The following is a 15,935-nucleotide window of genomic DNA, read 5'->3' on the forward strand; positions in this document are numbered from 1 at the left end:
CCTTGAGCACTGCTTCACTTCACTTCAAATCTGAACAATAAAAACCTAACCTAAGAAGGTTTTTGACCTCATGATATGGAATGCTAGCAAGCAGGCTGTCCCTGGCTCTTTTATGGTCAAATGGTATAACGGGGACAAATGAGATGTCAGCAAAAAAATACATATAGATATAGATATATAGACCCCAGGCTGGGCTTTCCACCTGGTCGATACTCAGTCACTATAAATATAATAATAATGCGAGCTCAGAGAGAGGAAGTGACATCACTGATGCGGCAGGTTGCAAGAGGCTGAAGCTCCGTAGGGGCCGCAGTGAAAATCAACAATTACGAGGTGAAATCAGCACGGTTTTCCCCCTAACAATTCTCCTGTAGTGCTGTGTGATGGCGACGTCCACCAGCCGCAATTTGGACATTATACACGAGTGACAAATCGGGTCCGGGAATTGAAAAGCCTGCGGCTTCCCCAAGTGTTTCCAAGATGGTGACGGACCCGGTAGCTGAGCAGAGTGCGGATGCACAGGCCTTGAAGGCAAGCACATGCGATGGAGAGCATGACCCTCTGGAGTCGGAAGGGCTGGCGGACACGATAGCGAGCCTTCGGGAGGATATCCTATCTATCCACACTGATATTAAACAGGCGGTAATGAATATAAAAAAGGACTTACAAGACGTAGCGCGCTGGCAGGAGGAACTGGAGACATGAGTGGATGCAGTGGCTGAGGACTTAATCAATACACAGGGCGATGTGGCGGCCCTGCAGAAAGATGAAGACATTGAAAACCACACTCACAGATGGAATTTGCGTCTCCGTTGTGTACCTGAGGCTGAGACTTAAAAAGATGTGAGGCAAGTGACCCAAGATATCTGTGAAGACTTGTGGCGCCTGGCTCAGAGAGAGTCCACTGGAAGCCTTGGATGCAAATAGAGCATTGGGTCGGGCACAGGGGAATCTTCCCAGAGATATTGTGATCTGTTTAACATCGTTTGAAGTGAAAGAAACCATATTGCAGACTGCCCGGCACCGCCGCAGTGACTATACATGGAATGGGCTGCCCATTGTGGTTTATCAAGATCTGGCAGCACTGACCCTGAAGAAGTGGAGGGACTTTCAAGGGGTAACCCATAATCTGCGGCAGGCTGGATATAAATATAGATGGCAATTTCCCTTTGCCATGCTGATGACTATCAGGACAGTGCACAAGAGGAGGCTTGGAGTGCTTTGAAAGGGTTGCTGGGATCATAGAAAAGGCAAGGGAGTACCAGAAGAAGCTCTACCTATACTTCATTATACTAAGGCTTTTGACTGTGTCGTGCACCAAAGAAAAAGGCAAGAGAAGTGTCCTTCCAACCAGATAAAAGTTTATTCTTTAAAACATGTATTGTCCCAACAAGGACATGCCTTCCTCAGGAGACATTGAGTACTGCTCTGTACAAATCACAAGTCAGAATGTTGGTAACCTGAGTGCACGTTGCTGACAAAGCGTTAGAAGTCAATAAAGATTGTGCTGAGCATGACAAGCTTTGGAAAGCACTGAGTGAGGTAGGAGTGCCAGTACACCTGATCAGGTTAACCAGATTGCTCTACTACAAACAAGAAGCTACAGTGCGAACTAGGTATGGAGATACAGAATGGTTAAAGATCAAAAAGGGTATAAGGCAAGGATGCATCTCTCTCCTTTTCTTTTCAACCTCCATGCAAAAGTAATCATGAGGAAGCTGGACTTAGATGATTTGAGTGTTGGGTGAAATAGGCGGAAGAACTATCAGTGCAGCCTGATATGATTAATTTTGCTGGAGTTCTTCTGAGAGATTGATGGCATCTGCCTTCAGACAGTGTCACACCTATACAGTGGATGATAAAGAAATGGTCAGGTGCATCTCACTACTAATCAACAAAGCAACAGTGTGAAAGACTCTACCCAGCCAGAACTTAAGCCACTCAGACAAAATTTAATCAGATGACATCATCCACCTAGAAACAGAGGGAAAGACTGGACTGCTCTGTGACTGAATGAGATGCAGCCTCAGGGAGGAGACATAGTCCCTAAGTTCCTGCCTTGGGATTGGACAATTGCTCCTGGATACTGGTGTCTCATGGGACCAGATTTCAATCCACCAACTTCTATAAAACCTCTCTCTTTCCTTTGGACCAGCGCTGGAACCATGCTCTCTTTCTTTTCTTTGAACATTGCTGAAGCATGTGCCTCTCTCTTTCTCCTGGGGATCACCATACTCTCTTCTCTTTTCTCCTGGGGATCATCGTGCTGCCAAATGTAGAGCAAAATAAATGGAACAGAAACCCCACGGAAAATCACAAGAACATAATAACATAAGAATTGCCACTGCTGGGTCAGACCAGTGGTCCATAGTGCCCAGCAGTCCGCTCACGCGGCGGCCCCTAGGTCAAGGACCTGAGCCCTAACTTAGTCTAGCCTTACCTGCGTACGTTCTGGTCTAGCAAGAACTTGTCTAACTTTGTCTTGAATGCCTGGAGGGTATTTTCCCCTACGACAGCCTCCGGAAGAATGTTCCAGTTTTCTACCACTCACTTGGTGAAAAAGAACTTCCTTATGTTTGTACGGAATCTATCCCCTTTTAACTTTAGAGAGTGCCCTCTCGTTCTTCCTAACTTGGAGAGGGTGAATAACCTGTCTTTATCTACTAAGTCTATTTCCTTCATCATCTTGAACATTTAAATCCAACAACATATCTTCTATAGACCATGTGTTCTCAGGCCAGATGCCTAGCTGTACCATGCGGTCTCCTTTCCAACAAAAGGACTTTTGGAACCAGCAAAGGCCTACATCGTGAGTAACTTTTGAATCCAGGTGAACAAAAGCCATGGGACCGGACAATCTACACCCCAGGGTGCTCAGTGAGCTGCGTGATGTCCTGGCAGAACCGCTATCAGGACTCTTCAATCTCTCCCTAAGTTTGGGGAGAGTACCCATAGACTGGAAAACAGCTAACGTCGTTCCACTGCACAAAAAGGGTTGCAGGGCAGAGGCTGCAAACCACAGACCGGTGAGTCTCACATCAATAGTATGCAAACTCATGGAAACACTAAGCAAACGTAAATTAGACGCAATCTTGGATGAGGAGAATCTACGAGATCCCAGTCAACATGGATTCACCAAGGGTAGGTCCTGCCAATCCAATCTCATCAGCTTCTTTGACTGGGTAACAAAACAGATAGACTTGGGAGAATCCGTGGACGTCGTATACCTAGACTTCAGCAAAGCTTTCGATAGTGTCCCGCATCTCAGGCTGTTGAGCAAGATGAAATCAATGGGGCTGGGAGAAACATTAACTACATGGGTCAATGACTGGCTGAGTGGCAGACTTCAGAGGGTGGTAGTTAACGGTATCCTCTCTAAAACATCGGAGGTGACCAGTGGAGTACCGCAGGGCTCAGTCTTGGGCCCACCCTTTCCAACATATTCATAGGGGACCTAACTCAGGGGCTTCAAGGTAAGATAACGTTATTCGCTGACGCCGCCAAACTATGCAATATAGTGAGAGACAGCAATTCACCCAATAGTATGACACAGGACCTACATTTGTTGGAGCTTTGGTCCTCGACCTGGCAGCTGGGCTTCAACGCTAAGAAATGCAAGATCATGCACCTCGGCAGCAGAAATCCATGCAGAACTTACACCTTGAATGGTGAGACCTTAGCTAGAACTTCAACAGAACGAGACTTGGGAGTGATCATCAGCACAGACCTGAAAACTGCTGATCATATGGAGAAGGCTTCATCTAAGGCAAGACAATTGTTAGTTTGCATCCGCAGGAGTTTCGTCAGCCGGAAGCCTGAAGTCATAATGCCATTATACAGAACCATGGTGAGACCTCATTTGGAATACTGTGTGCAATTCTGGAGTCCACACTACCGAAAAGATGTGCTGAGAGTAGAGTCGGTGCAACGGATGGCCCCCAGGATTGTCTCGGGGCTCAAGGATCTATCGTACGAGGAAAGGCTGAAAAATTTGCGGCTGTACTCACTCGAAGAACGTAGGGAGAGAGGAGACATGATCGAGACGTTTAAGTATATTACCGGCCGTATCGAGATAGAAGAAGAGATTCTCTTTCTCAAAGGACCCTCAGCCACAAGAGGGCATCCGCTCAAACTCAGGGGCAGGAAATTTCATGGCGACACCAGGAAATATTTCTTCACCGAGAAAGTGGTTGATCCTTGGAACGAGCTCCCGGTGCAAGTGATCGAGGCAAATAGCGTGCAAGAATTTAAGAGCAAATGGGATGCCCATGTGGGATCCCTTAGAGGGTTAAGCCAAGGGAATCTGTCACCAGGAGTGGGATCCCTAGGATAGTAGACTTGGGGGTGGGTCAGTAGAGTGGGCAGACCTGATGGGCTATGGCCCTTATCTGCCGTCATCTTCTATGTTTCTATATTTTCCATTGTTCAAAGATCCTATCTGTAACCTGCTCTACCTGCCTGATTTTATAATTAATTCTGCTCTGTAAGAAATAAATTTTCAGTTGGATAGCAAATGTTCTGAATCTCGGTCCTTTAATATATGCAGTATGGAGAGATATAGATATAGATAGATAGATAAATAATATTATAAAGCTAAGTTTTAACAGGCAGAGCTATATTTCCTCAAACTAAGGGAAAAATATCTTTATAAAATATATTCCTCTCTTTAAGGGCAATATATTTTATTGGTGGAGAATTATCCCAATAATAAATCCATTAATATCAGCAATTTGAGATATGCAGATGATACTATCCTGCTGGCAGACTGAGGAGGACCTCATGAAGTTGATCCTGAAACTGAAAGAAAGTAAGAAGATGGGCGTTACCTGAACATCAAGAAGACCAAAATCATGGCTACTGCAACAAGAATTTAGTCCACATAAAGATCAACAATGAAGAAATAGAAGTGGTTGACAGCTTTGTTTTCCTTGGGCGTCTCATTGATCATAGTGGCGGTTCAACAGCAGAGATCAAGCATCGAAAGTACTGGGGCGTGCAGCCATGGTGAGCATGGTCCCAATATTGAAGTGTAAGGATGTCTCAGTCACCATCAAACAAAGATTGATCACTGACATTGTGTTCCCAATCGCAACATATGGCTGAAAAACATGGACACTCGCAAAAGCAGATAGAAGAAAAATCAATGTCTTCTTGCTGTGGTGCTGGAGAAGACTTCTATGAATCCCATGGACAGCTAGGATCACCAACAAAGATGTTCTTGATCATATAAACCAAGAGTTGTCCTTGGAAGGCAAGATTACCAGACAGAAGATGACCTACTTTGAACATGTGAGAGGGTGAATTAAGTAGAAAAGGAGGTGCTATTCGGAAAGGTCAGTGGTAAAAGGAAGCAGGGGAGACCAAAGGCCCGCTGGCTGTACACCATCAAGAATGACACAGGAATCAAGCAACTGAAAGAATCCGTGGAAAACAGGGAAGCATGATGAAGATTGGCCTACAGAGTATCCAAAGGTCAGAAACCTGAATGGATAGTACTAGTTCTTCCACTTATACTGCAACCCAGAAACAAAAAAATTGAACTACTACTTATCTATAATTATGCATTGAATATAAAAAGATTTTTTTTCAGCCAGGATGCCTTATTCAGTAATTATGTGGGATGAGAAAGTGTAGTCCATCAGGTCCTGAATATTGTGCTGAGCTTATGCAATTGTAACCTATTTTGTTTTCTTATTTTTATATAGCCTTTATTACAAAAATATTTTGCTATTCAAATGAAATTGTTTTCCTTCAGTTCTTTATTTCTTTTAATATAAATTTGTACAAATAAAAACATGGAAACCAGTCAAAATGGAGCAATGTAGAATGAATGCAATCTATGACAAGAAAAATAACATGACACCAAATCCAGAAACATGTGCTAGTGCTAAACGATTATTTATATCTTAAAAATAATAGTGTACACAACTAGGTAATCTCTTATGTACTCATAACACAGAGGCAGGGACTTTGTGCATGATCTATGAGTGGTCTGCACAAGGCATTACTGTAAACTACAACCTGAATGTTAGAAGAGATGGTCTTGGAAACCACCAGCCGTATCAAACCCTAGCTCATTCTGATGCATAGTTAGGTAGATATTTTTTAAATTGCCGTTATTGTAAATGTGTGGTTTTGCACTAATAAAAATATTTAAAGTTAAAAAAAAATTGTGTTAAAACTTATGGCAAGGATGTCTACTCTTTACAGAGTGGCCCACCAGAATCACCCAAATTTCTAATCTCGGTTTATATTCGAGTCAACCTTTTTACCTCCTTTTGGTAGTGGGAAGGCTACCCCTGTTTATATTCAGATCAGTTTATATTTGAGAATATACAATAAGTAGAACACAAGAATGAAAAAACATTGACTGATTCGTTTTCTCTCTCAATTAAGCTTTGGTATTCCTTGCCAAAGAATGCAGTTGTTATATGTAATCTTATATCCCACCAAATCCTCACAAAGTAGAGTTTGAGACAGGTTACAAAACAGCAGTATCACTACACAAACATAGACATACTCTCAGCTATCTGGCACCCATGTCGATTGGTGGATGCCGGATAACTGTTTTTCTGGTTGCTTGAGAGTTACTGTAAAAAAATACTGTAGCAGCAAGCAGCTGTTCCTGACAACAGCCCGCTCCCTCCCTCTCTCCAGTCCCTGACGTAGCATAGCCAGTTCTGACAACCCCTACTCCCTCCCTTTGGGCCCAAGGTAGCAATGGCAGCCAATCCCGACAACCCCCTCCCTCGGCTTCAAAACAGCAGCATCAGTCGATCCTGATAACCCCCCTCCCTCCCCTTACTGAGACAGCAGCAGAAGCCAGTGAACAGAAGAGCCGTAAACAGGCTACTTCCAACCTGCCCCAGAAGGGCCTTTCCGCTGCCACGTCACTTTCCAACGCAGCAGAAGAAAGATCCTGCTGGGGCTGGCTGGAAGTTGTTTATGGTGCTACTTCTGTTCACCGGCTGAAGCTACTGCCTCGGTAAGAGAGGGAGGTTATCAGGATTGGCTGATGCTGCTGGCTCGGGCCCGGAGGGAGGGGGATTATCATGACAGCTACTGCTTCAGGGGTTGGATGGAGGGTGGTTATCTGAGGAGCGCGGGATACATTTGTTTTCTGGCTGGCAATTTTTTTCTGGTTGTTTGAGAGTGCTGGTTAATTGAATGCCAGTTATCTGAGATTCTAATGTACAATGTAAAATCAAAATCAGAATAAACTCCTAGCAGAGCTTTCTGAAACAATGGGCTACAAGCAGTATTTTTTATTACGCCAAAATAAACATACAGTGTAAAATCAGGCCAGACTAAATCTCTAACAGAGACTTCAGAAAAAGTCATGTGTTCAGGCTTTTTCGAAACAGATCTTACATAGTAGTAGTATGAAACTCTACAAGCGAGTTCCAAACTTTTATAGTTTGATAGTTTTAACTTGGTTATTCCATGTCAAGTGATCAAGGGCTCCCTGCATTACCATCACGGATTTTGATAAAACTTTATGCACAAAGTCCCACATGTATCAAACGAACTTTGGTAAAGTTTTAGTTTCGCCTGTGGAATATTCGTGGAGATATAGCCATTTGTTTGACCCCATACTGCAATGACATACAGTACGACAGTGACATTCTGACAACTTTGAGACACAATATCTCACGAGCTATGTTTCCAAAAAAACTGAAACTTAGCTACCCTGCACAACTTTTGGAGCTCTATTCAGTGCTACCAATAATAATTTTTGTCGAGCACTGAGTGAATGCCTGAATTACAGTAAACTTGGCCGAAAAAATTAGTGCTCCAAAAAAAGTCAAAGTTTGACATTACTTAGCTCCCACAATAATTGAGTAATAAATGCGAAATTTGGCGCATAATGTCTCAGTACAACGTTGTTTTCAAAAGTACAATTTCAACCTCCAAGCTCTTTCCATTAGTTTACAAATTAAGTGTAAAGTTGCTAATTTGTGTAAAAAGGCCAAAAATAGGGTATTTTCAGCCTGCTTTTACAGAAAAATACCTTTCAGAAACTCTTTCAAATCAGTCTTATTAGAAAGAGCATATTTCAAACCCCCTAGAAAAGTGGGCTTCATTTTTCAATGCAGGTTAACAATGCCCGAAAAAGGGGGACAAAGTTGGGAGATGTCACCATGGCAACGGCCTACGTTTCAACTTACAATTATGTCACTTTTCACACTGTTTTTCCCTGTTTATTTTTACTCAAGCTTTGGGTACAATTATAGTGTTCTTAATTAATGATTATTCCTAACTAGAAATTGAGGTGATAATTTTGTTGCATGCAGATCACAAATTACAACTTGTTTTCTTTTTCAGATCCACATTATTATTAATTCCGTTTAAAATGGATGTCAACGAATCGACTAATAATAATCCTTTTCTGCCAGACTGTGCCATTGGGCAAAAATTGTTGTCAAAGTGTCATGACGGCACATTTTATTCTAAAAAATGTGGGCTCATTTTTTTACATAATTTGTCAACCGATGAAAAATTGCTTATCACTCGGCGCTCTGAAGTTGAACTGATGGATAAAGACCAAATCTGCCTCCACCACAAAGCAAAGTATCTCGACAAATACGAATTAAAGCAAACATCGTGTTGTAATCCATTTGAAAAGAAAAATCACATTGTTCAAAGTGGATTGTTAAAAGTTGATCTTGCCATGTCTAATGATTTTAGAAAAGTGGCAAAAATAAATATCAATGTTGAAACAAACACTTTCACCAGTGCAATAGAATGTCACAAAAATCAGTACTGCTGCAGTTTCAATAGAGGGAGTTTCAAATGACTGGAGGAAAAAGCCTCAGATTGGAACCCTTCCACCACCACAATGGTGGTCCAAGGTGGTCAGGCGAACACCTCACTGGCAAAAAACCTCCAGACCGACTCCCAATAGTAGTAAACTTGAAGCAGGGCTGTTGTGCAGAAGATAGAGGAAAAATCCACTTATCTAAATTGTTGATCGGTACACCGACGATGGCCAGCGTTTCACATATCTGCTGCCTCAGGGTGTAGAGCAATCCGATCACACTTTAAGCTGGACGCAAACCGCATCTCAAGATCAAAAGATGAGATGAGATGAGATGCGGTTTGCGTCCAGCTTAAAGTGTGATCGGATTGCTCTACACCCTGAGGCAGCAGATATGTGAAACGCTGGCCATCGTCGGTGTACCGATCAACAATTTAGATAAGTGGATTTTTCCTCTATCTTCTGCACAACAGCCCTGCTTCAAGTTTACTACTATTGGGAGTCGGTCTGGAGATTTTTTGCCAGTGAGGTGTTCGCCTGACCACTTTGGACCACCATTGTGGTGGTGGAAGGGTTCCAATCTGAGGCTTTTTCCTCCAGTCATTTGAAACTCCCTCTATTGAAACTGCAACAGTACTGATTTTTGTGACATTCTATTGCACTGGTGAAAGTGTTTGTTTCAACATTATTAGCTTTTCACAGTTGTTTTTTGCTACAAAAATAAATATCAAGCCAGGTCAGAAACTTTGCAGTAGGTGCAAAGCCCAATACGTTTCAATGAGTGAAGCTACTGCAGCATCTTCATCTTCAGACGATTTTGATATCAGCATCTCCGATGCAGTTGATCAAAGCTTGACTGCTTTAGGAACCTCTCCATTGAAAATTTGAAGGTTAGCTAGTAGAGATAAGCCGGCTATGTGATACGAAAAATTGAACGTGTTCAGAATGTGATAGCCAAGAAGATTACATCTGCTGCTGGAGTTTCAGCTGAAGAAGTTGGGCCGTCTCGTCAGTCTGTAGAATGCAAGTTATGTGAAGATTACACTGACCTCATTGAAGAAACAAAAATGAAAATTGCAATATCCAACAGGTCAATGAAAGTTCAATTATTGACGATGGCCCCAAAAAGTTGGTCAATAAAGGAAACAGCAATGAAGTTTGGCGTTTCAGAGCGCATGGTCAGAACAGCCCAAAAAGTAAAGAAAGAGAAAGGCATTTGTTCTATACCTGATGCAAAAATTGGCAAGTCCCTTCCAAAAGAAATTGCAAATAGAGTTCAAGATTTTTACGAAGACGATGAATTCAGCAGAATATGTCCTGGCAAAAAAGATTGCATTTCAGTCCGCCTCAATGGTTTAAAAGTACAAAAGCAAAAGCGGCTGCTGTTGTGTAATTTAAAAGAGCTGTACGTGGCGTACTGTAACAAATACGGAACTGAAATTGGTTTTTCCAAATTATGTGAGCTCAGGCCAAAGTGGTGTGTAACCGTTGGTGCATCAGGTGCACACTCCATGTGTGTCTGCACGATACATCAAAATGTAAAGCTCATGCTACAAGGCGCCAATGTCAAAGAGAACTACAAAGTTCTTATGGAAAAAACTGTGTGCGACCTAAATGTCAAGGACTGTATGCTACAATGATGTCAAAACTGCCCTGGTGAAGAAGCACTAACAGCATACCTGGAAGAAATATTCAAGGATTTAGATCCAGAAGAATCAATAGAATTTAAGCAATGGGTTCACGCTGACCGTGAAACATTAGAAACAAGCGTACTAACCATGGACAACTTTATTGAAAGACTTGCAAGCAAGATTTGGAAGTTGACAAGCCACCATTTCATTTCAAAACATCAAAGTGAATATTTGAAGATGTTGAAGACAGGCTTAAAAGAAACGGAAATGATCGTTTTGATGGATTTCGCTGAAAATTACTCATTTGTTGTACAGGATGCCGCCCAAGGCTTTCACTGGGAAAATTCACAAGCTACGGTACATCCTTTTGTTGCATATTACCTCAATGAAGTGGGCACATTGCAAGTTGTAAACTGTTGCATTATTTCTGATCATATGCAACATGATACGATATCTGTACACATGTTTATTCAAAAGTTGATCGAATTTTTGGTAACTCAAACAAACATTACTAAAATATACTACTTCAGTGACGGCTCAGCTGCACAATATAAAAACTACAAGAACTTTGTGAATTTGTGCAATCACAGAAATGATTTCAACATTGAGGCTGAATGGAATTTTTTTGGAACTAGCCACGGAAAATCACCCTGCGATGGAGTTGGTGGAACAACTAAACGACTGGCTGCCCGGGCTAGCCTCCAAAGACCATCAACGGATCAAATATTGACGCCAAAGGATCTATTTAACTTTTGTGACCAAAATATACACGGAGTTAAATACATTTATGTTCCAAAAGAAGAAATTGAAGAAAGCAAAAAGTTTCAAGAAGAAAGATGGCATGAAAGCAGCACAGTAGCCGGTACCAGAGAGCACCACCAATTTGTACCAGTCGACTCAAACTCGGTTCGTGTCAGCAAAGTTTCAAATGACACAATAAATTTTGTTGCCAAAATTTCTGATACTGCCATTCCAAATTTGAAAGTGTCCGAAATCTTTCCTGGTTGCTACGTTGCCTGTACTTACGATAATCAATGGTGGATAGGCAACGTTGTTGAAGTCTCAATTGAACAAAATGATGCATTGATAAAATTTATGCATCCTCACGGTCCAGCTCATTCGTTTTATTGGCCAGAAAGGCAAGACGTTTGTTGGGTTCCAGAGCAACACCTCATCTGCATGCTTTGTGCCCCTTCAGTTACATCATCCGGCCGCCAATATCAATTTCCAGAAACTGCATTGAAGAAAGTGGCTCAAAAATTTAACAGAATGTTATAAAGATTGCTGGCAGTTAAAATCAAAGTGGACTTCACTTCGGCTTGGGAACCATATAAGATACCCAATTTAGGCTTGGGAACCTAGGATAAGACACCCTAATCATTGGCTTTGGAACCAGAAAGATATCAACAAAAGGCTTAGGAACCTTGACAAAGAAACCAAATGCGAGGCTTGGGAACTTGGACAAAGTGGCCCACCCGTGGCTGGTATTGCACAGCTATCGGGCGTGACCCCTATGGCGATGGGGTTGCCAGTTCAAACTCTTGAACTGGTAGTGACAATGTCACCATGGACCAACGCAATAGAGTAGTAGTAATACTACGTCAATACAAAACTGTAACTTTAAAAATGACAGAACTATGTTGAAATAGAGGTTGTTGCCGTGGCAACGTCTCCCAACTTTGTCCCCCTTTTTCAGCCATTGTTAACCTGCGTTGAAAAATGAAGTCCACTTTTCTAGGGGGTTTGAAATATGCTCTTTCTAATGAGACTGATTTGAAAGAGTTTCTAAAAGGTATTTTTCTGTAAAAGCAGGCAGAAAATACCCTATTTTTGGCCTTTTTACACAAATTAGCAACTTTACACTTAATTTGTAAACTAATAGAAAGAGCTTGGAGGTTGAAATTATACTTTTGAAAACAACGTTGTACTGAGACATTATGCGCCAAATTTCGCATTTATTACTCAATTATTGTGGGAGCTAAGTAATGTCAAACTTTGACTTTTTTTGGAGCACTAATTTTTTCGGCCAAGTTTACTGTAATTCAGGCATTCGATCAGTGCTCGGCAAAAATTGTTATTGGTAGCAATGAACAGAGCTCAAAAAGTTGTGCAGGGTAGCTAAGTTTCAGTTTTTTTGGAAACACAGCTCGGGAGATATTGTGTCTCAAAGTTGTCAGAATGTCATTGTCGTACTGTATTTCATTGTGGTATGGGGTCAAACAAATGGCTATATCTCCACAAATATTCCACAGGCGAAACTAAAACTTTACCAAAGTTCGTTTGAGACATGGTGGACTCTGCATATGAAGTTTCATCAAAATCCGTGATGGTCATGAAGGGCACTTTCCAAGAATCTGATCACTTGACATGGAATGACCCTTAAATGATTTGCCGTGAATTGGCTTAAAGCAGGGGGGGGGGTCCATAAACTGAAATTAAGGTAGCCTCTGTTTATCCTTAGTGGTGAGTACAGGTCTCCCTTCATATTTGCAGGTTCAGTTAGTCACAATTTTTCCATCAATAAATACTGTTAATTTTATAAAAAGTTAGAATTCACTAAAGCAGCCTCACTAACCCAGCTTCAACTCGCCTAGGACAGAGCTGTTTTTCTGCAGCATTGTTGGGCCCAGAACAAAGCCGACTCCCAACTCCACCCCTCCCCCCCCCCCGAGTTGCTGAGAGAAAATGTCCTGACCAGAAGTGTGTGCAAAGGCTGTAACCCAAATACCTGCAGATATGGAGGGGAAGTTACTCACAAATTTACAATATTTGCAAACCCCACAAATACGGAAGTCGAGCTGCATGGAATCTGATTGTTGCAGTTGGCTGAAACATCAGTTCTATCTATCCAAATGTGGCAAGAGCAGCACATTATGCTGTTGCTTTCTTCAAACGCACCATAATGGCTGAAATTTCAGGTCTACCTACCCAGACTAGGGTGAACCAGATTACGGTACTCGTTCCAGAAAGGAGACTTTTTGGCCAGTAATGGATTACTGCCAACCTCATCCTGGTGCATTATGGAACCTGCAGCACCGAATTCAATGGATAGAATCATGGACTACAAGTACTACACTGCTTTGGGATGTAACTTTAAAACCAGGTCTGACCAAAAAGACTCACTTCTGGAATGGGTAACCTGGTCACCCTAACCCAGATTCAACAAGACCCAGGCAACAGAAACAATCATGACGCCACCTGCAGAAGCCTAAGAGAACAGGTATGGAATCTTGCTTAGATTGGCCACTATTGGAAACATGATGGATCTGACACAGTATAGAAATTCATTATTTTGTTGCATATGCATGTAAAGGCAGTTTAACCGATACTGGGAGAGTGCAAACTATTTTTTTCGAATGCAGGTTTTTTTTATGTAAACAAAATAGTTCGGGGGGGAGAGGATGGTAACGTTACATCAAAGAAAAATAAATAATCTCAACGCCTGGATTTTAACTTACATAGTATAAGCACTTAAACTACTGTTTTGAAAATCATATACACAAAGACACGCATTCAGCTGCCCTCACACACCGATCACCCGTCCTCATACACCTTTGTGGGCAGAGGCACAGATCTCGCCTTCCCGTTGCCTGCCATCTCTCCCTCTCTCTTTTCCGTTCTCCTCGATCTAGCATCTCTCTCATCTCCCCTTGTCTACGATCCGGCACCTCTCCCTCAACACAACCCCACCACCGCAAAACTCATACCAGAGGTTTGTCCACCAACATTCCCGCAGCTTTCCTTCTTCAAGGCCCCGTCCCCTACGACACAACTTCTCTCCCTGTAAGGCGTCCCGCCTTGCCGGAAACAGGAACTTACGTCAGAAGAGGGCGGGGCGCCGGAGACGGAAAGCCGTAGGGCCTCTCGCGCGCTACTTCAAACGACAAAAAATGTGAAGGAGAGAGCTGCAGGGAACGGGGTTTCTGGATGTATTTGCTGTGGGGTTCCGTTGGAAGTGTACGAACTTCTTGGTGACCACTTACCTACCCAGGGCCTCCTCCCTTCACTAATTCATTGCTGCCGCACTTACTCTATCCCAGAGCTCATTTAGCGAGGCTTTACCCTGGAACATGCAGTAGTCCACAGACCAGCAACCACAGAAGTCACCTGATCTACTGGTGCATGCGTCTGGCGACCTCCACGTGTGGCCAGTCGTTTCACGTGGAGGTTGACACATCCAAGTGCCAGTAGATCAGGTGATGGCTGCTGTTTGCTAGCGAGGGAGAGCGGCTGCGCTGAATTAATGCAGCAGGACTCGTAGCAGTTGTAATGTAGAATATTCCTATGTTTGCTTCCAAAGCGGTAGGTGTTAAATAATGCAGCAGGAGTTACTTTCTTCTGTTTTGTTTTTAATTCGCACTAGTTCTACAAATAATTTTGTGCATAGACGGAGCAGTACAAGTTAGGTAAAGCATGAATAATTTAAGCAAACTAATAAAAGTTCTGTTACATACAGGAGTTTGTTTCTACGTTAGCTGTTGAGTCTGCAGAAGGTTGTTTCTTAAGACTCCTCCCCTTTTGCAGTGGAGAACAGCACCCTCTTGAGTTTTTCCTTGTGCAAGCAAACTCAGAATGTGTGTTCTAATTTGAACTGCTTCTTTTTGTTATTTTTGGGTGTTTTGGGAGTTTCTTCATGGCTTTGGTGCTCGAAGGTCCTTTTCTTGGGCTTACTCTACCGGGGAAAGAACACAGTCCCTTATGGGTAGAGCGTCTACCCAGGCCAATCTCTTTGGAGTACCTGTGGAGCTAGCTGTTCTTGTGGGAGCTACTCACCTGCTGATTTATCAGAGGCTTGAGCACAGGTACCTGTGAGGCACCTGAGTAAAAACCATCAGGGAGTTGGCTACCTAGTTTCTCCCCCTGTTGCTTAATGCAGAGTTTCAGGGGGGTGGGTGCCCTTAGTGGAGGTCCGTCCAAGGAAGATTAACAACATAAGAAGTTGCTGCTGGGTCAGACCAATGGTCCATCGTGCCCAGCAGTCCGCTCCTGCGGCGGCCCCCAGGTCAAAGGCCAGTACCCTGAGACCAGCCCTACCTGCATAGTTTCCGGTTCAGCAGGAACTTGTCTAACTTTGTCTTGAATCCTTGGAGGGTGTTTTCCCCTCTAACAGCTTTCGGAAGAACGTTCTAATTTTCCACCACTCTCTGGGTGAAGAAGAACTTCCTTACATTTGTACAGAATCTATCCCCTTTTCATTTTAGAGAGTGCCCTCTTGTTCTCCCTACCTTGGAGAGGGTGAACAACGTGTCTTTATTTACTAAGTCTTTTCCCTTCAGTATCTTGAATGTTTTGATCATGTCCCCTCTCAGCCTCCTCTTTTCAAGGGAGAAGAGGCCCAGTTTCTCTAATCTCTCACTGTAGGGCAACTCCTCCAGCCCCTTTACCATTTTAGTCGCTCTTCTCTGGATCCTTTTGAGCATTACCATGTCTTTCTTCATGTACGGCGACCAGTGCTAGATGCAGTATTTCAGGTGAGGGCGTACCATGGCCCAGTACAATGGTATGACAACCTTATCTGATCTGTTCGTGATCCCCTTCTTAATCAT

At 42.8% G+C, this 15,935-nt stretch overlaps 1 protein-coding gene across 3 annotated transcripts in view; it reads right to left on the minus strand.

Annotated features, from left to right (window-relative positions):
* Positions 1–14,510, minus strand: part of PHF3 (PHD finger protein 3) — a 299,402-nt gene extending 284,892 nt beyond the window's left edge. For 2 of the 3 annotated variants that reach the window (XM_033935350.1, XM_033935348.1), the window contains exon 1: positions 14,097–14,202. The gene's annotated coding sequence lies outside the window, so the exon portion shown is untranslated. Of the gene's footprint in view, positions 1–14,096; positions 14,203–14,372 lie in introns of those variants that run through there. The other variant, XM_033935349.1, reaches the window with a different exon arrangement.
* Positions 14,511–15,935: the final 1,425 nt, after the last annotated feature.

Source organism: Geotrypetes seraphini, chromosome 3, assembly GCF_902459505.1.
Source record: "Geotrypetes seraphini chromosome 3, aGeoSer1.1, whole genome shotgun sequence".
Lineage (NCBI taxonomy): Eukaryota > Metazoa > Chordata > Amphibia > Gymnophiona > Dermophiidae > Geotrypetes > Geotrypetes seraphini.